General features: G+C 44.1%; 1 protein-coding gene across 9 annotated transcripts in view; it reads left to right on the forward strand.

Moving 5' to 3' along the window:
• The window catches only part of NTM (neurotrimin), an 822171-nt gene that overhangs the window by 282525 nt on the left and 513265 nt on the right, over positions 1–26381 (forward strand). The window lies entirely within an intron of this gene.

A 26381-nucleotide genomic window follows, 5' to 3' on the forward strand; every position in this document is an offset into this window, starting at 1 on the left:
AGTATCATCAAGTCAGGTCATTGAGCAAGAGGCCAAAAGTTTGAATGCCTTAATGGAGGTGGGTGTGGAGCCTGCAGCATCAATCAGTGCAAGGAAGGACAGTGGAGCGAGAGAACATGCATGGCAGACAAGTCTGCAGGCAGGAGATTGGCTTGAGCTATTCCTGTATTTGCCACTGATGCATGGCATGGCCTTGGTCTGGTCATTTGCTGCCCTGCCTTGTTTACTGTTTGAGGAATAAAATATATATCGAGACTGGGGTTCTAAAAAGCTTTTCATGAATGGACACGTATAAATTTCTCTAGCACTGCTACTGGCTGCATGACACCTTCCCTTTGATGAGAATTTACATCCACCCTTTGATCAACTACTATAATTCTTTGGAAAGTTGTTTGTCTGTCCTCTATGCATCGGACACTCCTTGTTCTGGCAAAATTTGGTTACACACTTTAAAAAGAGTCAATAAACCATAGCTCATGAAAAGGGTTGTGTTTATTCAAATGTAACAGCATAGAAGATCTGCAAACAACTAGATACTCATAATCACCTGAGTGAAAAGTTAGTCTGTGCACTATGCTGAGTTTCCACCTGTGGCCCTGCAGCCAATAATTGAAGGAATTATTCCTCCTTGCTATGAGAAGATGTGATTAGCCAAAAAGTGTGTGTTTTTTAAAAAAAGTTGGGGAGTTTCTATCTCCAAGCCCCCAAGATCATTCAGAGAATTCTATTGAGCAACATCCAAAACCGTTCCAAAGTTAATATGCAGGAACAGTTAATTACCGGGGCTTGCAATTTCCTTGTCATTTCAAAGCAGCTGTGTGGGTGTTTTGTTACCTTGTTGCATCCAGTGATTCTGCAAGCTGAACATATTAGAACCATGCAAAGGCCTGGAAACCTGGTCCTGAAATAGGCTGTAACCTCCACCAAATGCTGGGGGAAGGCCCTGGGTCAGAGCGGCAACCCAAACTTCCTTCAAAATAAAAGCCAGAGCTGTGCCTGGCTGTGCATACTTGGGTCTCGGAGCGTTCTTTGGGAACAAGAATGGAATAATGGAATGAAATATCTGCTTGTGTGATTGGCAGGCAGTAGGAACCTTCCAGATCGATCAGATTTGGTGTAACTCCTAGGAACTTGGAATTCCGTCCTTGCCTGGTCCACGGAGACTACAGGCACTAGCTCTGATACCAGATCATCCAAGTGTCCCTATTTTCTAGGGACAGCCCTGGATTTACAGAAGCCACTCTGGTTTCTGATTTGATCCCAAAATGTCCCGCTTTTCCTCAGGACATTCCTATTTTCATGGGAGAAATGTTGGATCCAAGGCAATAAGTATACAATCTTTGGATGACATCTGAAGGCAGCCCTGTATAGGGAAGTTTTGAAATGTTTAATGTTTTATTGTGTGTGTGTGTGTGTGTGTGTGTATATATAGAAATGTTTAATGTTTTATTGTGTGTGTGTGTGTGTGTGTGTGTGTGTATATATATATATATATATATATATATATATATATGAATTCACCCAGAGTCGCTGGGGCAAACGAGTCAGATGGATACTATTGAATAGGACATCTCTGTTTTCATCAGAAAAATATTGGAGGGTATGTGATACAGGATGTGTTCCCTGAGCAGCATGGGACATTTGAATACTACTGCTCTAAATCGGGAATGGAGAAACCTGTGACCCTACTATGTGTTTGGACTACAACTCTCATTGTCCCTGCCCATTGGCCATGCTGTTTGGGGATGATGGGAGTTGTAGTCCGATAACATACGGAAGGGTTCCAGGTTCCCTATGTCTAGATTAAGCCATTGTTGAGTGTCAGCATCTCATTGTGCATGTTTGTGTGCATGTAAAAAGGTTGAAACAATACGAGCAGAGCACATGTCCTGTTTATCCTTCTAAGCTGGAAATACCAGCACTGCAGTGTTAGCTGAATCTGGCCAGGGTTTGCTGGCAAGCCTGGGTTTGTTTGTCTACTTAAATAGCTGTGTCTGTGGTTTCAAATAACACATCGGTGGTGAGCAGAAAGGAACGTCGTGCCGCCTTGTCAATTGGGTTTGTGTCCCTCTGCCTGGTTGGAGATGTTTTGGAGGCCCGCTGCTTCTTTTCTTCCCGTCTTTAATTCTCGATTCTTTTGCACAATGGGCTGGTGAGAGCCTTCTGGCTTTTAGCGATGGAGATTCCCCACAGGTGCATAACGCGCTGCTTTGCCCAATGTGAAAATCAATAAATATGCTCACTGCAAAAAGGAGGTGGGGGGAACAAATCTAATACACAGAAAAACTCAATATGAGGCAATGAGGGGAAAGTAAAAGCACTCCTCTAGGGGATAATGGTTTGAAATGGAGGTCTGAGAAAATGATGATTAAAAAAAAAAAAGAATTTTCCTGTGGAACTAAGTCTGCGTCAGGTGTAGCAGAACAAAGAGCATTGAAGGGGCAGCTACTGGCTTCTTAAGACCCTGATTCCATCTTGCAGGAGGAAAAAGGGATTAGTGTGAAGTGTTAGGGTTTAGTGTTATGGAGTGCCAACATGATACCCTTCTGATGTTTTCGATTATAAATTTCATCAGCTCTAGCCAGCTGGGCCAGTGCTCAGGGATGATGGGAATTGTAGTCCAAAACATCTGGAGGGAATCCCATTGACTGCATCTGGCAAACTGGTTATTCAGGCAGGTGCAATAATTGCTTAATGCAGCAATCCTAAACCTATTGCCTGGATAGAAGACCCAATGAGTTCTAAGCATATAATTGTGCTGTAAAATAATCCCCCCCAAACCCCTTAGATTAATAATATTTAAGAATTTTTTCAAGGTTTGCAAGATTATAATGTTTTTGTTGTTGCCTGAATTACTTTTTTTTTTTGTATGTTGCTTTGAAATGTTTGGATATAAAGCAACGAAGAGATCCAGTTTATTACTAAATAAACATTTTTTTGGGGGGGAGGTGTTAGGAATTTGAAGCAAAACGACACACTGTTATTGCTGACATTTTCACAGTGATTCCAACATGCCTCTTTTTGGAAACTCTCCAGCACTCCTTCAAATTGCACTTATTCTCAGCTCAATCAAATGTTATTGTTGAAACCCATAAAGCTTGAGAAAACCAGAAAGGAAAACAAACACAAGAAGAGCCCTGCTGGATCAGACCAAAGGCTCAAACTGCCCAACATCCTGTCTCCCACAGTGGCCAATCAGATGCCAATGAGAAACAGAGAAAATATGAGGGCAATAGCCATTTCCTGCTGTTGCTCCCTGGCGATGGGTAGTCAGAGGCATAATGCCTCTGTTCCTAGAGGTGATATATTCTATATAGCCTTCATGGCTGTGTTTTCAAAGAAGTGCAACTTATTCTTACTCTCAGTTGCCCTCAGTTACCCCCAGTTGCATCTTTGGGAAGTCAAGTCTGATTTACTATGTAGCACTGTGATGTCATATAGTTCTTTGCAGGATCCCTGATTGGTTATCATCACCTGTGCAATTAATCCAGGAAATCAGAGGAATGACCAGAAGCCAGAGTAAACAACCATCTTAAACAGCTTGTAAGAAGCAAATACCCTTTTTTTTGGGGGGGGGGATATTTCTACTCTGCTGAAATTGCCCAGATTTATCCAGAAATTGAAACTTGGGAATAGCAGCATGGATCTAGTCAAAGTAAAATAACCCCCTAATGAAAGAAAACCACAATAGATTTCTGTGTAGAAAAGAAAATTTGGCCCAATGCACCTTCCACCGCCATAGTTTTACATTTCTGTAAGAAGCTTCACTTTCAAAGTTCCCATTCCAAGAGACTCTTAAAGGTGCAACCACCCTTGTGCATTAAAAAACTGATCTGCCTGCCAGCTACAATACGTTTCCAGCTCTGGCAGTTCCAAAGCCTTGCATAAAAATCGGAAGCAAAGGGTTAATCTCCTTTAAAATTGCTTCTGTTATTATTAAAAAAATGAGGGCGAGAGAACCTCTTCAGTTGAAACTGATTAGGAGCAGTTGAGCTGTCACCAGTCTTGATTTTATGATAGTCCTATAAAGAGCAGCCGGTAATTCATTGAAACAGACTTTGGTTTTGCACTGCTATGAACTAGGGTTGCATATCAAATAGGAGACTCTTCCATTAAGTTTCTGTGCTTGGGTCCTTCCCTTTCCAAGGTATGAGAGATTTGGGGACTTGTGTCCAACCAGCCAGATTGCAGTATTAGTGGCGGAGGAGAAATTCTCCTGCATTTTAACGTTAACCATCCTAACTTGCCGGTCCTAGACTTAGATGTAGATTGGAAGGCAGGTTATTTATTCATTTAAGGCATGTATACGCGGCTTAATCATTTGCATATCTAATTACTATGGACTTCTTGTTTTAAAAATGCAGTTTTGGTTCAAAAAATACACCCCCAAGGTGCACGTTCCCAGAAAAAAGTAAGGGAAAGCAGTGCTCTTTTTTTTTTAGGGGTACTCAAGGGTATGCAGTACAAGCACCTCTTTGTTTGTTGTTGTTAAAGAGTGTGGCACTTACTGTAACAACTTCATGGGTTGGATTTAGATTTGATGAGGCTCTAAGCTACTGAAGGTAACTGGGCCCTTTATATGTCCAACAGACTTCCGGAATGGATTAAGTTTGAGAACCAAGGTACCATTGCATAGAGAAATGAGCAAACCAGTGATATTCTAGGGAGAAGGCCAGCAGGCGGGGCCCATTACTTACATCTTAGGAGCCTACGCAATACAAAATACTGTTGCAGTATGTAGGTTTTATTTTATTTGTTTTTTATCTTATATTTTGGAAATATAAATCCAGTTTTTTCCCATTTGGCGGGGGGGCAAGACAGTGGAGCCCTAAGCTATAGCTTGTTTAGCTTATACGTAAATTCCAAACTGATGGAATGTACTAGCACCAATTTTTCTAGAAAAAAGCACTGCGGGAAAGCATATAGGAATGGATATTTTAAGCGAAGAATGTGTACAAAATATATACTGCAGGGGGAAATGAATACAATTTAAACATTGGGCCAGATTCTACTAACTGGCCCTGCTAGTGAAAGCCAGTACAATGACTTCTGTTAGTGGAATGGGGCTTTTCCCAACCTGCACCCCCAAATGAGCTCAGGGTGTATGGGGTTGTTCTGAAGAACCACCAGACACTGGTGGAGGAAGAGGAGTGTGTGGGGAGCGCACTGCCCCCGGTGGGGTGCCATCGCAGCTGCCCCACCCCGTGCTGGGTGCCACGCCCCCACAGGCAGCATGCCACGCGCCCAGGATGCGTGCCACGCCCCTGGGATGCCCACCAACCCTGCCCCTGCCTGCTCTCTGCCCCCTGGTGCTGGAGCATGAAGCTCCGCCACTGCCCCCAGAACAATGCACAAGGAAAGGAGAGGAGAGGAGAGGAGAGAGACCGTTTCATTGAGCAAGGAGAGGTGCTTTTACAGACAGAAGGTTTGTAACAGTGTGGCCTTGAATTCCTCCCAAAGTTCCTTTAGTACCGTATTTTTCGTTCCATAAGACACACCTGACCATAAGATGCACCTATTTTTTAGAAGGGGGATGCAAGAAAAGAAATATTATTTAAAAGGAGCGCTGAGCAGAGCCTGTATGCATCCCAGGCTCCCTTTCATGAGCCGCGTGGAGCATGTGTGTGGCATTTGCGGGCTTTTCCCTGAGGAGGGAGAAGGGCAACGGCTTCTCCCTCCTCAGGGAAAAGCCCCCAAGAGCCGCACACACACTCCAAGCTGCTCTTGGGGGCTTTTCTGGGAGGTGGGGGAAGGGACAGAGCATGGCTGAGCCAAAAGCTAGAACAGCGAGAGGAAGCGCAGTGATCCCTCTTGCTGTTCGGGGTTCTGGGATAGCTGCGCAGCCTGCATTCGCTCCATAAGAAGCACACACATTTTCCCTTACTTTTTAGGAAGGGAAAAGTGCATCTTATAGAGCGAAAAAAAGGATAAAAGAAAGAAAGTGCAAGAAAGTGTGGGTCACAGAATCATAGAGTCCCTGAGGACCCTGAGGAACATCTGGTCCAAGCCCCTGCAATGCAAGAGTATGCAGCTGTTCCATACGGGGATCAAACTTGCAATCTTGTCATTATCAGCACCATGCTCTAACCAACAGAGCTATCCAGGATGAACCAATGGGATGGAACAGACTCTCATGTGAAACTGACACAGAACTGAAATTGGCTGATCCAGCCACCCCTAACAGAGAGTAGCTCTGGCCTAGCCAGCACATGTACGAAGGACAGAAGAACATCCCAACAGTCTCTCTGAAGAGCTGTGGTTGTTAATCTGGTTCCTGAGCAGGCAATAATGTGTAGGCCTTTCCAACTCTCTGAAGTTGGGCAATGGCCTGCTTTTGGGGAAGGTGAGAAGGCATGGCAGGAAACACTCCTGTGCAAAAAGTACATTTTAATCTTCCAGATAGTCTCTTTGGGGAAATCTTGTCCATCATTTTAATTCACTGCAACTGGACTGGACCTAGCTCTGTGGCAATGTGCTTTGAATTAGCTGAAGTCTGCATGCTCGCGTGGCGGAAAGGTACTAATAATGCTGCATAACCTTGTCTGTAAGCTACTCTGCTGAACTTGATATTATCTCTGCCAGTGTCTATATACCAAGTGCAGATTTCCTCTGTGGCCTTGAGCAAATTGCTAAATGCAGCTCTAGTGCGTGGGCTTCATTTTTTCTGCAGAAGGGGACTGGATTTCCCCCTAACGGCCACTGACACCTCACACGGGTTGAAAATTTAAAGCTCTCTCTTGCAAAAAAAGGAAAAGCAGGATAATGAGAAGAAGACTCCGATTGGATTGCCTCTCCAATATATTTTATTTTATTTATTGCATGTATATACCACCTTTTTCTCCAAGGAGCTTGGGGGGGGGGATACATGGTTCTCCCCTCCTCATTTAATCCTTACAACAACCCTGCACGTTAGGTTAGGGTAAGAGGCAGTGACTGGCCCGAAGTCACACCCAGGGAGCATAATGGCCGAGTGGGGATTTGAACCCTGGTCCTCCAGGTCATACCTGACATTCTAACCACTAAATATTCTCATTTGGCCTGTGCCGTGATTTGGGCCAAACTAACCCCCTAAAAAGGAAGAGCCTGCTGGATCAGACCAATGGCTCATCTAGGTCAGTCTTCTGTTCTCACAGTGGCCAACTGGATGACAATGGAAAGCCCAAAGCAGGACATGAACCCAACAGCACGCTTCCTACATCACATGGCATCAGCTGTGGGTCAGATAAACCTTCAGGGCTTAACAGAAAAGGGAAGATTAGGAGTGAGAAAGCAAGTGCACTCCCAATTCTTTCTTCCTTTACAGTCCAGCTTGAATTTACCTGAGTCATGTGACATGCATATGGGAGAATTTTGAATCCAGCTGGTTCTCTATCTGATAGGGAGAAATGCCAAGTGAGACCATCCCTACAGAGAGTTGCCTAGCCTCTACCTGAAGACTTCTGCATGTGCACCACCAAGCAGGCGGCTCATTTCAGTGATCTTCTGCACCCATCTTGGCTGTTTACAGTTGTCCTAGCTCAGGGATGAAGTGTGCGTGGCCCTCCAGATGTTGTTAGACACCAACTCCCATCAGCCCCAGCCAGCATGACCAGTCATCAAGAATTCTGGGAGCTGGAGTCTAACAACATCTCGAGGACTGCAGATCCCCCAGTCCTAGGCTGGTCCTGTGTCCCAGCTTTGATCTCCTTTGGCCCAAACCCCCTTTGCCCTGTTTTCACCCCAAGCAACCAAAGGCAAGGACCTTTTGCTGTTCTTTACTCACCCCAAGATGTGTGTAAGAGAAGTCTCCATTCTAATTCCCCCAAAACAATGATGGCTCATCTTCATTTGTCTCCTCCATACAGCGAACACCTGGCAGTTCCCTTTGTTTTTTGTTTTTGAGCCTCTCTGATGTACTTTTCTCTGCCCCACTCTCTTGACCTCCTCTCTCCAGGGATGAACAAGAAATGTGTCGGTATAATGGAAACAAAAAAGAGGGATAATGAAGGGAATGTTTGGCCTTGGGAAATGAGTTTTGAAGAGTAAAGGATTTCATCAAAAAGTGAAGGGGATGCAGGGAAAATTGTCGTCATTGTTGCAATTTCAAAGCTTGATGTTGACCTGATTTCAAAGGAACTCGTGTTAATGCTTTGCTTTCCTCTCCCCCCCTCCCCTTTTCTCTCTTTCAGGTAAGTGACATTTTATTCTGCTCATCCCTACGGCAGAGTTCTGCGCAGGTTATCCATATTTTTTTTCTTAAAGTGGCAAAAATAAAAACTTAGAATGAGACATTTGCCGTGAGAAAGCAAAGCAAAGCAGAGAGGACGATCAGGAGGGAAGAGGTGGATCCACAAAGGATGGCTCAGGTAGGCATCACCTTAACAAGAGATTTCACTGTTGTTGTGGTTCCTTTGAGGAAGGACTTTTGAAGGAGATGTTCCTAGAACTGGCGGAAAGTGCCTTTCTTTACGGTTGGTGTTACTAGTTTTTTTTTTTATTAAAAATTTGAGGAGGGGTTCAAGGAGAGGTGTTTGAAACGGATATCCCAGTTGTTTTGGATGCTCTGTACTGTGAAGCAGAGACAGAGCAGGTGGATGGGACTTGAGTGTTGAGTTGTTCTGTAGCTCCGATAGAGGAATGAATGGCCATTGTTCAAGGAAGCCTTCACCAACTCAGTGCCTTGCAGACATTTTGGATGACGATTCCCATTGGCCCCCAGCCATCACAGTCATGCTGCCTGGGGATGATGGGAGTTGTAGTCCCCAAACATCGGGAGGACACCAAGTTTGCAAAGGCTCATCCCAGGTCTTTGTGATGTGCTTCTTGCTCAGCATTTTTGGAGGAATATATTTGCGCCCATGTTGTTAATGTTTGCTAATACACTGGATCTTTTCTTTCCATACTTCTAAGGACTTTTTGTAACTGTGCTCATTGGTGTGTGTGGGTGTGTGTTTTACCTGCTGAAATGGCAATGTAATGGCAATGATTTCCTTACAAGAGTTTATGAGCATCACACTCAAATGACCACAATAAATGAAAGCTGTTAACAGATTTTATGTAGCTATTTGTGCAATAGTCACATTTATGAATGGTGAGAGTGGGATGGTAAAAATGGGTAACATTCCAGAATTCAAGAGAGCTTGAAAAGGTAATTTGGTGATGAGCGTTTTGGACCACGGCGATGGGTTCTTGTTCTGTTTTGCAACATGTTTGTTAGCTGCAGCAACCGCTGTTCACTATCACAATATTTGTTGTCACAAAAAGTTGTTCCTTTTCTATGCCATTGCACTGAAACAACAAGCTGTTGATATCCCTGCAAACTGTGTAGGATCTAAGAGGCAATAAATAATGGTAGGAATTAACTGAGGGCAGAATAAACAAGGAGCCAATCCAGTGCTCCCGCTGCTGCACCTGCACAATGCTGACCCGCCTGCTGCCCTGCTGCTAAAAAGCTAGTCTGGCTCCACCCGACTGGGTTAGCTGCTTTGATGTTTTCCTGACCCTGTTCAGTGCCACTGGGGTGGGGGGAGAATATAAGGTAAGGAAACATCAAGCAGGAACGGCATCAAGACAAAGAGAATTTCAATAAGATGTTCTGGGGAATAATAAAGAACTAGGGAGTTTCAGGGTTAGCCCATGCATTTAGCATCCTTTTCAGTTTTGTCCATTCTGTGACCCTAAACTTCAGCTTAATGTTGCACTGTCAAAGCAGAAGGAAAGTTCCTTAGCACACTGGTTAATTATCCTATCTCACTACCTTCTGCTATGTTTATTCAGTTCTATCTCCACCAAAAACCTGGGCCATTGCTAACAAGCAGCTTTAATTCTGCAGCTGAACATGGTTTAACTTCTCACACAATGGATGGGAAGTCAAATAACAACTGAGGTGGGCAAACCCTCATGCAACAAGGATGTCTCATTTGCAATCTGGTCCCCTCTCTGTCGATCACACCCCCAATTGTCATAAAATAAATTGTCATTCTGGTAATCACTGGTGGGCAAGTGGAATGAAGCCCAGGGATGGATTTTTCCAGACTTTGGTGCCAGGTGTGGCATTGACTGGGGACGAACGAGGTCTGCCATTTTCATTTGAAATCCAAAAGAGAGCCTGTGGCAGGGGCCCTCAAGACATCAAGTTTATACACAGCCATTCTGCTGACCATTACAACCAAAAACAAACAAGCACTTTAATTCTCCATGGATGCAGATGGGGCTGGAGTGTTTGCTTGTTGAGAAGAGAGACCAGGCCCTTACTTCCAGATTTTCATTCTGTTTGTTTTCAAATAAATAAAATGATAAGGACTGGAGATTTGCAGGGACCTGCTGTTGCTCGGGTGTTGCTTGAAGTATTATTGGAAGGTTTTATGGATTATAGTGATACGTCTAATTTTCTATTCTTCACTACCTTGTGAGAAATGTTCTAAAAGGTTCTAAAAGGTGGGAAATGATGGATTTGCATCCAGCTAACAATCCAACTAACAATCACTCACAGCAGACCCATTAGAATGAATGTAACTAAGTTCAAGCCCATGAACTCTGATGCATCTGCTCTGAGTGGGATGAGCATTTGATGCAGCCTTAAACGGATGAAGTAAATAAATAAATAAATAAACCCTGCTGGCATAGGGGGACAGCCTCTATATGTCTGGGCAATGGGGCTGTTGAGTGGGGGCAGTGAGTACTTAATTCCATGCCCTTAAAGCATTGTCGAAAAAGGGGGGGGTGCATTGCCGAAAAGAGGAGATATAGATGGTGCAGGTTTATATAAAAGATGCATGTGCTAAATTGTAGGCACAGGTGCAAATTTAGAAACACAACACCTCTCAATACCAATTTGCTGCTTGGCCAGGTTCAAGATTCTTGTGTTAATTCCTAAAGCGCCAAACAGCTTGGACCCAAAGTCCCTCAAGGACCACCTGATCCCTAATACTCTACCTCGATCACCTTGATCCTCTGATGGGGAACATCTGTTGGTTCCCCACACGCTGCAGGTTCAGGTGCTCTTCATTAGGGACTGAGGCTTTCGCTTGAGTGACCTGTGAAACTTCCTGTTTGTAGAGATTTGGCAGGAACCAAACCTGACAACTTTCAAGCACCTCTTTAAAATGGTACCTTTTAGACAGGCCTTTACGATATGAGTTTTCTTTCTCATAGAATCATAGAGTTGGAAGAGACCACAAGGGCCATCGAGTCCAACCCCCTGCCAAGCAGGAAACACCATCAGAGCACTCCTGACATATGGTTGTCAAGCCTCTGCTTAAAGACCTCCAAAGAAGGAGACTCCACCACACTCCTTGGCAGCAAATTCCACTGTCAAACAGCTCTTACTATCAGGAAGTTCTTCCTAATGTTTAGGTGGAATCTTCTTTCTTGTAGTTTGGAACCATTGCTCCATGTCCGCTTCTCTGGAGCAGCAGAAAACAACCTTTCTCCCTCCTCTATGTGACATCCTTTTATATATTTGAACATGGCTATCATATCACCCCTTAACCTCCTCTTCTCCAGGCTAAACATGCCCAGCTCCCTTAGCCGTTCCTCATAAGGCATCGTTTCCAGGCCTTTGACCATTTTGGTTGCCCTCCTCTGGACACGTTCCAGTTTGTCAGTGTCCTTCTTGAACTGTGGTGCCCAGAACTGGACACAGTACTCCAGGTGAGGTCTGACCAGAGCAGAATACAGTGGCACTATTACTTCCCTTGATCTAGATGCTATACTCCTATTGATGCAGCCCAGAATTGCATTGGCTTTTTTAGCTGCCGCGTCACACTGTTGGCTCACGTCAAGTTCTCTTTAGCCAACCGGTATCTATTGCGGGGTTTTTTACGTTTCTATTTGTGTTTTACAGATATTGATTGATTGATTTTACTGTAGCTTTGTTGCCAGCCACCTTGATATATGTTTTGAACATTAAAATCAGAAGTATTCAGATGGGGGGGGGGTCGAGAGAGACCTCTTGCCATAGGGCAAGAGGCAGTGACCTGTGCCTGGCACAGTCTGCTATGGCTGGGCAACTTCAGGGTCCCTCTTCCTTTCATCCCATTTTATCTTTAAGCCAGACTTGAACTGGGCAGCCCTTCAAACGGGTGACTTCTTCCACTAGAGGAGTGTACTCTGTAAAGTAGGACATTCAACCACCCTTGTTGTTGAGACTCCTGAGATGTTTTCATATAAACCACTTCAATATGTTGCTATATGAAGTAGAATGAAAATAACAATGGTGGTGGTGATGGCAATGTCACTTAACTGTAACTCCTATAATCCCTGACCATCGGCACGCTGGTTGGACTGATGGAGTCCTACAATATATTAAGAGCAATGGGATCCCCATCTCACTAGGGCTGGATGATATATCGATATACCGTCCAAAACCAGTTTGAAGTCCATATTGTGAGACCGGTTTCATAATATATGACCTGGCAATATATTGTGAATTGTGTGTGTGTGTGTGTGCACGGGATCATGCACTATGCAAAAAGCGGGATGCGGGGAATACCATTAAGCCAGCCAATGCCTCTACATAGCTCCATCTTTATTTCAGACATTGTGATATATCAGTAGATTGTGATGTTTAAGTGGTGATATGTTGCAATGTTGAAAACCAACCCTACATCTCACCACTGAGGGATGTTGTACAAAAAGCAAAGCGTGTTCCCTAAATTTAGCTCCAGAATGCATGACACGAAGGAAGTAAGGTTGATTTTGATAGATTTTGCATGGGTTTGGGGCATCCCAAACTGGGAAATATGCAGTTGCATACAGGTTATGGCTGGCTTCGTTTGGCTTTCTTGATTGAACATCCCCTTGACATTTCCATTCCCCAGAATGCTCCTAGAATTTTTCCACTTCCTAAAAGACATGCATCTTTGCCACCTTTTCAGCCTGTGGCCTCTTGCCTCAGTGCTTCTGGTCAGCCTGGATAGCTCAGTTGGTTAAAGCATGGTGCTGATAATGCCAAGGTTGGAGGTTTGATCCCAGTATGGGACAGCCACCTAGGAGTTGGACTAGATGATCCTCATGGTCTCCTCCCTACTCTACAATTCTCCGATTCTAGGATTCTAAGTGTTTGCAGTCACAGTGACAAACTCCTCTGGCAAAACTTTTCCTTTCTCCTTCTCCTTCCGGTCAAAATCCTCCTTGCATCCTGAGCTGAATCTCGCTTGGCAAAGGCTCTCACTTAAGCGGGTGTTGTGTTTGCAGTGTGTAAAGAAATCAAAGTCAAAACCACCACCCCAGAGGGGGGCAGCTGAGCCGCATCACAAGACGAAAGAACGGCACGTATTTGTGGCAAATATTTAGACAGTCCCGAGGCTCTGTTGAAATGAAGTGTCAGCTGTTAATAGCAGATACCATTGGGGAGAAGCCGTGTTACAAGATGTTGCTGCCATGTACTGATTAGAGAGGGGAGACTGACATTCTGAACTGCCCCCATGGGGGAGGGGGGGCTTCCTAAAAATACATGCTTGAGAGGAGGGACTGTGTGCGTGTGTGATTTTCAGAATCTTGCTCTTTCCCCTTAGGAACATCACATACACTTAACTGCATCTAGCTTTAGAGACTTTGCCCATTGCATCCTTTTTGATAGGGATAGAGGAGAAATTTGATTCTGTTCCCATTTAAAGGCCAGCCTACATAATCTGTAGTCCCCAACAATATGTGAACCAAGCCACAGCCATTCTAAAAACCATACTTCTCTGAAAATTTCCATTCAATCCTCCAGCCACGTAACATGCGCAGAAATGCATGCAATTTATATATTTTTATTATTATAATTTATCAAAATTTATATACTGCTTGATTACAACAAATCCTCTAAGTGGTTTACAAGTAATTTGAATGAACAATAATAACAAGTAGTTGGAGCGTTTGAAAGAACAATTAAAATCAGCATCAATGTGGCTGGCTTGCCTAAATAATCATGTTTTAACCAGACACTGGAAAGATGGCAGCAAACGTGATACCCTGGTATCAATAGGCAGGGAGTTCCAATGTGCAGGTGCTGCCACACTAAGAGACACATTCACTGCAAGTTTGGACAGGTTTTGTGTGGTGACTGTAACAGTGCCATTTCCAGTTATCAAAGCAGTTGAGTGGGCATGTATGGGGTAAGGCAATCCAACAAGAAAACTGGTAATAATTCATACATTCAGGAAATCAACATACAACTATGCATCATATATGGGGAAGATGCTTTTCAAAAATGTGTAGATTAGTCAGAACTGCATACATTTTTTTAAAAAAAGTACACTAGTTGAAACTGTGTGTTGGGAAATACAGTTCCTAGATGGCAAGATTTGCCTGAGCCAAATCTAACTATAACTGGAGAAATGAGATACAAGTTTCCGGTGAAGTGTTAGATTCCTGTTCATGTGCTGTAAGGGGCAGGGGAGATACAATACCTGGATGACAGATCTCTGCAAGGAAACACAAGGTCTCCAAATCAGATTATCCTAACAAAGGAGGAGCTTCCAATTAGCTCAACAGGCAGTCCTGTTTGCTGTGGAAGGGGAGATGACTGGTTTAATTTGGGTCAATGACGAATCCTTTGCAAACGAGACTTTAATCTTCCATTTGGTGTTCACTCAGTTGGAAACCTTTATGTTTCCTAAACCCTCTGTGTTGTGCTTTGCTATAAAATATATAAACACAGACACACATACAAAGAGATGCATTTTTTTCAGAAACAGCAATTCCCCTAAACCATGTGCTGTGAACTAACAGCTAGGGTGCTGCAAGAAATAAGTAACCAAAGGATCACTGTAGTCCCTTTTCAGTATTTGTTTATTGATTATAGCATTTCCATCTGATCTTTCCTCCAGGGAGCTCAACAGGGTGTATGTAGCTCTCTTCCTCCCCATTTTATCCTCACAACAACTTTGTAAGGTAGATCAGGCTGAGAACCTGGAACCAGCCCAAGGTCACCCATGAGCTCCATGGCCAACTGGGGATGTTGAATCCTGGTCTCCAAATGAAGTAGGACTTTTCCTGGTCCTGCCCCTAGTGTTGCAAGTCTACTCTGCTCCACACATTGGCTGAAGCTGGCTGTGCCTCTACCAGGGGGCTCCATTTCCTAGAGATCACCCTTCCCGGGGCCATAAAGCAAGGTATGTGACTCTTACCTTTTTTACACTAAGGCTGCACTCCAGCAATGCAAATGCCAAAACTTTCTGTATATCCACATCCCCAGACCTCTCCAGCCTTTATCCAGGAAAGGGAGAAGCATTTGTACAGTTCAAGGACAAATCCAGCAAACAAAAACGTTTGAGGAGGGTGCAGATCAGGGCAAAGGATTGGTGTGGTCTCAGGAAGGCGTGTGTCTTTCAGAGAGTCCCAAGGACAAAGGGCTGTGTTTGATCCCCTCCCAGGTGAGAGGTTCCTTGCCACACCTGTCATAGAGGCTGCACCATGCAATTGAGAACTTTTGAGGGTGGGTGCAATGTTTAGCAGCTCGGCCCTGCTCCTAATTCATATAATAATAAGTAATAATAATAGTAAATAATAATTTATTTATACCCCACCCATCTGGCTGGGTATCCCCAGCCACTCTGGGTGGCTTCCAACCAAATATTTAAATACAATAGTCCATCAAACATTAAAAAGCTTCCCTAAACAGGGACGCCTTCAGATGTCTTCTAAAAGTCTGTTAGTTGTTTTTCTCTTTGACATCTGGTGGGAGGGTGTTCCACAGGGTGGGTGCCACTACTGAGAAGGCCCTATCTATATCTATATCTATATCTATATCTATATCTATATCTATATCTATATCTATATCTATATCTATCTATATCTATATCTATATCTATATCTATATCTATATCTATATCTATATCTATATCTATATCTATATCTATTTCTATTTCTATTTCTATTTCTATTTCTATTTCTATTTCTATTTCTATTTCTATATCTAATTGTAAGGCTGTCATCACGCAGCCCTCATTGGAGGATCTGCAGTGCCTCATCCTAACCCTGGCTTTGCAAGATGTTATGGTGAGGGAGAAGAGTAAATAAGAAAGCAGGTTTTAAAATGGCAGATAGTTTGAAGGAGCTGTGAAGAGATGGGAGGCTTGGGTGAAGTGTAAAGGGAAGGGTTGGGGTTGGCAACAGGGGTGGGGTATAATATTTGTTAGGTCAGGAAACATTTGCAGAGGTGACATGGTAAGGTAAAGGACCCCTGACCATTAGGTCCAGTCGTGGCCGACTCTGGGGTTGCGGCGCTCATCTCGCTTTATTGGCTGAGGGAGCTGGCATGCAGCTTCTGGGTCATGTGGCCAGCATGACTAAGCCGCTTCTGGCAAACCAGAGCAGTGCATGGAAACACCGTTTACCTTCCCGCCGGAGCAGTACCTCTTTATCTACTTGCACTTTGACATGCTTTCGAACTGCTAGGTTGGCAGGAGCAGGGACCGAGCAACGGGAGCTCACCCCGTCACGGGGATTCGAACCGCTGACCTTCTGATCGGAAAGTCCTAGGCTCTGTGGTTTAACCCGCAGCACCACCCGCGTCCCTCAGGTGACACGGTAAACAACAATTATTTACTGGTTGAAACAACACCAGGGGTTCTAGTGAGGAGAGGGTAGGTGAGGTTGGCAGGCAGCGTGAGCAGGGGCAGCAGCCCCTGGTATTTATACCTTTGCTTTGTGCTGTCCATATTTTAAAAACAGAGGCTGCAAAGGAAAAGAAAAAGGCTCTGAATTCCAAAGTAACACCATCCTGAATGCTGCAAAATGTTGTGCAAGCATTTGAGCTTTTTAGAACCCATTAAAATCACCATTTAAAACAGCAGTCATCAAGAGTGCGAACACAGCACAAAACAAGGTGTCCTATCAAAGGGAGAGGCTAACACAGCTTCAGCAGCATTCATTTAGCAGAGGAAGGCACAAAAACAATCCTTGCAGAGCTGAAAACAAAACAACACAAAAGGCATTATTCTCAGACCAAAGTGAAAGGCAGAGGCTGGAAATTCTAAAATAATTTTTTAAAGTGTGAGAAAATAAAATAAAAAAAACAAAGTGGGTCTTTGTCTGGTGATGAAAAGTCATAGCTCTCTACCCTGGCTTTTGATGTATATTGTTTAGGATCCACCAGTTTCTGTAAATGGTTTTAATCTGGTTTTAACACTGACTTTTAACATTATGTTTTAATTGTTGTAACCCCAGCCTGATTGGAGAGCAGGCTGTGGCTGCCAAGAGTGGCTGGGGCAACCCAGTCAGATGGGCGGCATATAAGTAATGAAATTGTTGTTGTTGTTATCAGTAGCAGTAGGTGTCAGACAATCCACTCTGAAGAGGGCATTCCATAACTGGGGGGCCACCACTGAAAAGTCCCATTTGTATGAATAGCACTTCATGTGCCTAACTTATCTAAAGTATGTCTGCCTTTGCATGATTCAGGCCTCTCACCTTGACTCTCATCAGCCTTCAATCTCCCCTGAAATTTTGATGCTGAAGAATCACTATCTCTTCCTCGGAGGAGGTTGCCTGTTGCCTCTCTGTTGCTACTCAGGGTTTAACTCCTTCCATCCAGGATGCACACTCCCACGAGCAATTCACACAAAAACACAGCAGTCAGGCATCCTTTGCCAGCAGGTTCTTCTCAGTTTTAGACACCCCAGAGGTGGTTGCTTCCCACTCCAAGTGTGAAGGTTTGGAGGAGGCTGGAGCTCTCATTTCTCCCTTGTAGTGATGATGTCATTGCTGCGCACCAATGTCTAGAGGCAAGAGTACCTAGGAGCTCTTTACATTATCCTTCATGCTTCACAGTGTGAAAGATGTACCAAGCAAGACTCCTAGGAATGTGTGTGCAAGGACTGAGCAATATCAAGTGATACCCCACTATTTCTCCCCCCAAAAGCACAGGGTGGCAACAAATGGTTGCTGCATCATCTAGGATCACTGGGGGTCATGGGAACTGTAGCATCCCTGAGATACTGGGAGCCACGGAAAGATTACATCCCAGAAAAACTGGGAGTCATGGGAAAGGTGGCATCCCTGGGACATGGGGAACATGGGGGATATGGGTTTAAAATGCAGATGGAGGGGAAGCTGAAAGAAAGCTGACAGAAAAACTCCTTTGCATAACACATTTCAGAATAAAGACCATTAATGTTCTTTTTTACGAAATAAAAAATAAATAAAAGTGATATAATGATCTTTCTGTAGGGGATTTTTTATTTTATTTTTTGTATTAAAAAAAAACAAACCAGTACTTTATTCCTCCCTGGAGAATGTGCCCAAAGTAGAAATATAGGTTTTATTTTTACATTTCCTTCCCTAATTACCCTTGTCTTTGTTTCCTGGCCATTCCCGCCTACCTCTTTCTGCCCTCCTGTCAAGCTATTGCAATATATGATTATTGTAATTACATTATGGAGGCCAATAGCATTGTCCCAACCAAAAGCAGTAATCAGTGTAATTTAAAAGCATTTAATTCTCCAAAGTCGGTTTCTGACTTTGTCTCCTCAGGTAGTTAGACCCACCACCACTATGCATGAATGTTTCACATTTATCTTTATTCAAATGCATTCTGGGTTCCTTTCTTTCTGAAACCCACCTTCGGTTTTTTATCACAGCCTATTCAGAGGCTTGAAAAGGCATGTTCAGGTTTGGATTTCCCTGCTTAAGTTTGAACACTTATTTATCATTTTTCATCTCCTACCTTTTGTCCCATGAAGTACCTTGTGATGCCCATAGGGTTGCCCAGTGTCTCTTATCCAGGAAGTAACTAGATTTAGATGTGCTTAGCTTCAGGAAGGTTCTTGCATCAAGTGCCTTCAGGCTTTACTTCAACTGTGCAACGTGCTGTGGATATACAGTTGAGGGGGCCAACATGGAACTCAGTTTATGCGGCCCTCAACAATTTCCCTCCAGGATGCTTCAAGGATTGCCCAATTCCTTATATCCCTGTCCAATCACTGAGGACTTCAAGGAAGTCACTGTTAGTGGCATGCAGATTTTGCCTGGGCTGGTGAGGACATTGACAAATCAGTGCTTCCCACACAAACGTACAGATCACTTCCATTTTGCAAATCTTCCCATAACCCTTTTTGGTCTCCCCTTGCAATTCATTCATGGTTCTGCTTCAGAACAAATTAATTTCAAATTTTGCATTAGATGAAATCCAGCGACAGCCTGGAGATGGGAGGGAAAACCATCGGAGCTCATCTTATTGAAAGAGTTTTGGTTTCCTTTGAAATATCTCCACTTTTCCACCTGGGGAGAATCCCCCACATTCAATCCAGGTGAAATTGTCATGGCAACTCCAGCAGCTGCAGCTCGTTTCCTCTCCACCTTAAATCCTTCGACGGAGCTGTGTTTGGATCTGATTTGGGAGCTCCACCAGCTCCTAGGTAGTTCTGATGTACACTGGCCAGGAAATGCAGTGACTCAGATTCCTTGGGGGAATACTTTTGCCACAGTTGAGCCTCAAATTCATTATTCAATAGCAGTCATATATACTTCTTCCAGCCCCCCTTCCCCTTCCTCTTCATTCTTCACTCATAGCAGAGTTGGGTTGAGGTTCTTTTCTGTTATTACTTTTGCTTCAAACTCTCCTTTTCCGTTCACCTGTGCACCACAGCAGGCTGTGCCATTATAGCGTCACACACTGGGCAAATTCATATGCTAGCCTGCACATAATGCATGATAATAAGACCCAATGGAAACGAGCTGCACATTTTTCCCTTCCCACTGAGACACTGCAAATGAGTTGTATCTGTGTTTCTAAACGATCTTTGTACTGTGACTGTGGATGCCAGCAAGCCCTGCTTAGCATTACTGCTTGGACGGGTGTGTTCCTGTAATGTTTAATTCTGCTTGAGCTTGCAGTAGACCCACCTGGGAGACACAGCCCTTTACATATGGATTTACTAGCTCCGACCTGCTTAAAATGCCGACCTCGCAAGGGGATCAACTCTGTTTGCTTTTGTGAATGTTTTTGCTTTGGTTCGCCTTTGGGTTGGATCTCCATGCATTATGCCATGAAAGCCTATATGGACGTCGCTCAGACTATGTATAGAGGAAAAGCTGACCTTGGGGGTCAAGTGCCATGAAGGTTAAGTAGCTCTTTAGGGATGGAGATGCCTCTGAGCTAGGTAACTACTACTGTTGATGAGGAATCAGCTTCATCTTTCAGTTGCCAGATACGGCAAAGGGTCAAGGAGGAAAGGTCAGAAGTGCCCCGGTTACACAAAGGTCTCATATCAAGGGCTCTGAGAGTGGGAGCCGCAGAAACAGGGATAGCTTGGAAGGCTTTGGGCATGTCAAACTGAAGCTGTGCTTTGATGAGTCCATAGCGTTGTACTGATGTGTACCCTTCCTAAGCAGCCAAATGGAGGCCTGAGTGTGTGTTACTGCAGGAATTCCTGGACATGAGAACTGAATGTGACCACTGCTACATACCTGATCAACAATGGAAGCCACTTTGGATTCTGATCACGAGGCTTCTGGAGTTGTAGTGGCAGGACCTCCAAGTCCTTGTGTGAGATGCCGGTGGGAAACCTGAAGGCATCTCAGAAGCATTACTGCCTCTAACCATGGACGTAAAGCAGTGCCATTACAGCTAGTATTTGCTGCCAACAGCCTTATCCACCAGCTTGGATGGCTTGAAAAGATAATTAGACAAATGCATGAGGGATAAGGCCATGGGTAGGCAAACTAAGGCCCGGTGGCCGGATCCGGCCCAATCACCTTCTAAATCTGGCCCGCGGACGGTCTGGGAATGAGCGTGTTTTTACATGAGTAGAATATGTCTTTTTATTTAAAATGCATCTCTGGGTTATTTGTGGAGCATAGGAATTTGTTCATCGCCCGCCCCCTACAAGCTCGGAGGGTCAGTGGACTACCCCCCTGCTGAAAAGGTTTGCCGACCCCTGGATAAGGCTATCAGTGGCTGCTAGGTATGATGGCAACGCTCTGCCTCCATGGTTGGAGGCAGTAGTAGTTCTGAATACCACCAACAACTTCTGAAAACCAGTTGCTGGAAACCACAGGAGGAAAGAGTGTTCTTGTGCTCATGCCCCACTTGTGGGGTTCCCATTGAGGCATCTGGTTGTCCACTGTGAAAACAGGATGCTGAGCTAGATGGGCCATTGGTCTGATCCAGCAAGCTCTACTTACATTCTTTTGTGTCCCTGGGATGAACTGGCCAAAAATGTACCCCCTTCTAAGATGGCAGTATTGCAGACCATGAGGGGAAGACCTTGGATGTGGGGGCTGAATGAGACCCTCTGTGCCTTTCTATTTGACCTTTGCAGAGGAAAAACTCCAAGCCGCACACCCTTTTTCCCAGATCTCAACAATCACTGACTTTGGTTTTCACACCCTCCTAGAGTGCTTTTGCCTGATTGGTGTGTACCTTTGGACTCTGATAATGCCTCTTGCTTGCCTGATGCCAAGTGGTGCAGGTAGAAAGTAATCTGCTGCTAGACCATGCCACCCCAATCTCCACCTGAACAGTGCACAAGACTTCAGGGGTTGCAGGTACTTACTTAGGGCCTGTGTTTCTTTTGGGTAATAAGGCACAGTGCAGACTGTGGTGCCTTTATACTATATGGTTTATTTACACACATCTACAACCTGCACCTAGATTAAGGGATTGCAGAACAGTCATATCCTGTGAGGGTCTGGCTTCCCTCTTAAGGGCAGCACTGGATTCAGAGGACAGCATAAAACCATTATTTGTTTATTTTAGTTCCAGCCTGTCATCCCCAGCTCACATGGAGATCTTTTCCTTCTTGCTAACAAACTCCATTGACCTCCCCCCATTTTAGGTCATTCGGAGCTGAAACTCTAAACATGGACTTTGACTTTGCCCTCCAGAACACAACAAAGAAGGGGTCCCACACTTGCTTGTCTGGCAGTCTTGCCCTCTGATAGTTTTCTTGATGGGCTATCACCAGCCTTTGTCCCCTTGCTAATGGCCCATCCAAGTCATGCAGAGCTGGTTGGCTCTTTAGCATAACTAAATCCAGGGGGTTTCCATGTTTGGCAAAGTTCAAGCCAACCTTGATTAAGTCTTATTTTTAATATATTCAGGAATTATGGGGAATCTGCCTCCCCACAAACCCATAACATTATTTGAGACTACTGTACAAAGGGAAACTTCACAGTAATTGCTTCACTCATAAGAAGAATACGAAGAAGGAGGAAAACAATGTGTAGAAAGGAGACAACCCCATAAAAAACCTGCAATTAAAAAAAAATATTGCTAATATTGAATAGCTTTTGCATACTCAGGAATCAAAAGTTTTGTGTCTCTCTTGTAGGAAATGTATACCTTTTGTGCATTCAGCAATTTCCATTTGGCTCTTGATAGGTTGCCAAGAAGGGAATGCACCCCTCAGGGCAAAAAAAGGTTCCTCCCCACTGCTGTATTGCTTTGGAAACAATAATGACACAAAAACTATTTTATACTGAGTGAGACCACTGATCCTTCCAGCCCAGCACAATCCATTTTGCCTAGCACAGTGCCTCTCTCAAGTTTCAACCAAGTCTTCCCTCATTCCGGTGCTTAAAAACCTTGTGGCTGGAGTTGCCCAGGATTGAACCCGGGACCTTCTGCAGGCCAAGCACCGAGCTATGGATACTCCAAGTTCTGTCTGTTTGTAATGGATGGATCTTCGCTGGCTGGTGATGGGAACAGGGAGTTCTTCATTTCGATCCAGAGGCAATCTGCTGATCTTTGCCTGCCCTTCAGATGCCATCCAGTTGGATTTGAAATCATTAATTATCCCACGCACATACTGAATCAATTTCTCTTGTTTGGAGGAGTGGGATTTGTCTCCTGAACATAATCATATTTTCTCTCTGCTCCAGCCCTGTGAGTGATTGCTGATTTTGGAGGAGGTGGAGACATTTGTATTGTCTGGGGCTCCCTCCATCACAATGGACCTGTACATCAGCATTAGCGGGGCAGCAGTAAGTGACGGCAAAATACTGAAACGGGTGGGGATGACAATAAAGCAAAGGGTCATGTTGGACAACAGACAAAGCACTGCATAAGCATATATGAAGAACAATAAACTGTGGAGGCATGATTCCATCACAGAGTTCTGACAAGTGAATAAATCCCATGGAGGAATATGGCTTGGCTGTATATTATAGGTAGGAATGTAGTGGTTCTTCATAAATATCCCCTAAAAAGTACTAGGATTTTCAAAGATAAATACAAAGATTGTGAAGACAACAACACCACCCCCAAAACAATTTCCAAGAGTCTGTGAAAACTGAAAGTGACAGTAATCACCAGCTCATTAACCAAGTCCTTTGAACTGCAAAGAATAATCAATTATGCAATGTAAGCTGACAAATATATGAATCATATACTTGCAAAGTTGGAAGCTACCCCCTAAGGACATCTAGTCTAACCCCTGCAATGAACGGAGCACCAGTAAAGGAAGTGTGTGTGTGAATTAAAATAACAGCAATCCAATAGAAACATCCAGCAAAGGAAATCACACTTGTCATTGTGAAAAGTTGGGAACACAGATTTGAAACATGGCCAGAGTTTAGACAGACAACAGTTTCACAAATTCCATATTCTGAAATAATGAGATGGAGGATTTTTGTTGTTGTTATTATTATTGTTATTGATGAACCTCATAAAACCATTTCATTTCAAAAATGGGTCTCTCTTTGTTAACCCTCTTAATGCTTTTAATTTTTGAAAAAGCTTTTCTTTGAATGCCACCTATGACTTGCATTCCCAGGAGTGACAATTGCATATTTGCCTTGGAGGGAAAGTGTCCTGCGTATGTGGACAGGTTTCTGAAGAGTTGCAAAAGGAAATCAAAAGCAGGGGCCAATTGCGCAAGATGTCATGCTGTTAAGCCAATTGTGCAGGATGGAAAAGTGTATGGTAAAATATTCAGTGGAATACTAAGAGGCCTTGTGAAATACTAAGCTGCAACCTGAATTGGAAATGGCAATGTGCAGTGCACCATTAACAAGCCAATACTGACTTGGTCAGGAGGTAGTATGAGAAACAATGATGAGCACTGTAGGAGGTTGGACTAGATGCCCCTTTGTGTCCCTTCCTGCAATTCTGTGATTCCATAAAAAGGCTGGCACTTGTGCAATTCAGGTTGCTCAGGAATCTGAATGGGAAATGGTGATGACTGAACTGTCAATCATCCAAAAGGATAATAGGCAAAAGGCCTAATTTGAAAGCTGCATCCTTTTGAAAAGGCGATATCCGCGTTTGCAGATAAGAGCCCATCATGCAACAATGCTTTCAGGTGAGGCACAAATGCCCACAGAAATTGATGGGAGAGTTTTGCAAATCCTAATTGCATAGATTTATGAAAGGGAAGCCCTGCAGACCAATGGATCTGCCAGTCCGTAAAGCTGCATAGCTGCTCTCCAAGCAGCAAATGGGCTTATTACTCCCAAGGTAGTTCAGGATCCAATTTGGCTCTCCTGTTTGGACTCAGGGGCTTTTCACAGCCTTAACCAGGGGTGTAAACCCCAATTAAATATGTGGCCAGGTGGTTGAAGGGAAAGAGACAATGGGCAGATGCTTACATCATTCCTTCTTCCTTCCTTCCTTCTTGTGGACCATCTGATTACATGTGAGAATGAGTGTGGTTAGAATGGTTAGAATGCTGGACTAGGTCCTGGGACAGACCAGGGTTCAAATCCCCACTCAGCTACTGTATGACCCTTGGGCGAGTTATTGCCTCTCAGCCTAACCTACCTCACAAGGTTTGTTTTGGGGATTCATTGGGGAGGGGTAGAACTACCTTGTAGGCCATCTTGAACTCCCTCAAGGGAAAAAAAAAGGTGATATAAATGCAATAAATAAATAAATGTAGGGTTTCAAACCCTGATTAAATATGTGAATGGGCAGAGAGGAGGGGAGAAGGCAGTGTTGGGGGTAAGATTCTCTGCTTGCACTGTCTCCTCTTCTCTCTTCCTTGCCACTTGATTTCTTCACCACCACCTGTTTAAACAGCACTGGATTGCTCTAGATCAGGGGTCAACAACCTTTTTCAGCCATGGGCCAGTCCATTGTCTCTCAGACCATGTGGTGGGCCGGACTATATTTTGAAAAAAAATTTTTGAATGAATTCCTATGCCCCACAAATAACCCAGAGATGCATTTTAAATAAAAGGACACATTCTACTCATGTAAAAACATGCTGATTCCCGGACCGTCCGCGTGCCAGATTGAGAAGGCGATTGGGCCGCCTTAGGTTGCCTACCCCTGCTCTAGATGGACATGACCTGGGATGACCCAAGAATATGTCCACCCACTCTGAACAAATCCTGGAATGTCCCAGATTGGACCCAATCAGTTCAAGATCCGGGATTTGTCCAGACTGGATGCACAGCACAAGTTCACCAACACTTCTCCAGATATGCAGATGATGGCAGTAGCTGGTCACTCCTCAGGTTATTCTACTGCATTGATATGGCTCAGACCTCAGAGTACGGACAGTGGAAGGCTTCCGTTCTCTTCCACAGTCCCCTTGCTCACCAGTAGGTGGCCAAGTGTGGCACAAAATGAGACTTGCTTGCCAAGCCCCATCCCTCCATCTCCATATGAAAACCTTTGGTTTTGGACAAGCTCAGACCCAGAAAAGGAGAGAAGGGAATTAAATTAATGAACACAATTTCTCCCTGTCACTGAACTCTGACTAATGAGTCTATTTCTGGGTAATAAGAAGGAGCAGGAAGTGACAAGGCACTGTAATGAATTAGTGGCCCAGAACCTCGTTAGTCAGAATAATCTCTCCACAAAAGATAAATGATGCAAACATTAATTATGAAGCTGGTGCAGAAATGCATCACAAATCTTTTTCCCCCGTAAACCCCAAATCTCGATAATCCTTACATGGATAGGAGCCACCTTAGAAGTGGTAAGATGTGCAAATCGTTGCAGTTTGGTTCAAGGTTCAGGGCTGGTTGAACACAGGGAGTAGCCATAGGTTAGGAAGGCGGAACCTTTTTCAGACTGAGGACCGCATTCCTTTCCAGGCAACCTTCCAAGGGCCACATGCCAATGGTGGGTGGGACCAGAAAAAAATGGGTGGAGTTATGAATGCACATTTTACCCTTGTGCAGTAGGCTAGTTTCTAAAAATACTCACACACCCCTCTCCATCTTCCATCCAGACAAGCAAGTGGGGTATTATAAGATGTTAAGGAAACATTCCCAAGGGATGGACAAAGCAGTCTATTTCTGATCCTTATCACTTTGACAGGCTCCGTAATCCGTTCCTTCCCATTTTCACATTCATCTGCAAGATTCATTGCAAACATAGCCTTGCGTTAGGGTTGCCATATTTTGAAGAGCAAAAAAGAGGACACATTTGCCGACTTCTACTTTTAACTATGGATCGCTATGACGACTCTCGTTTTACATACCCATGAAAAAGAGGATGTGTCCTGGGAAAAGGGGACACA

Source organism: Podarcis cretensis (genome assembly GCF_951804945.1).
Source record: "Podarcis cretensis genome assembly, chromosome: 15".
NCBI lineage: Eukaryota > Metazoa > Chordata > Lepidosauria > Squamata > Lacertidae > Podarcis > Podarcis cretensis.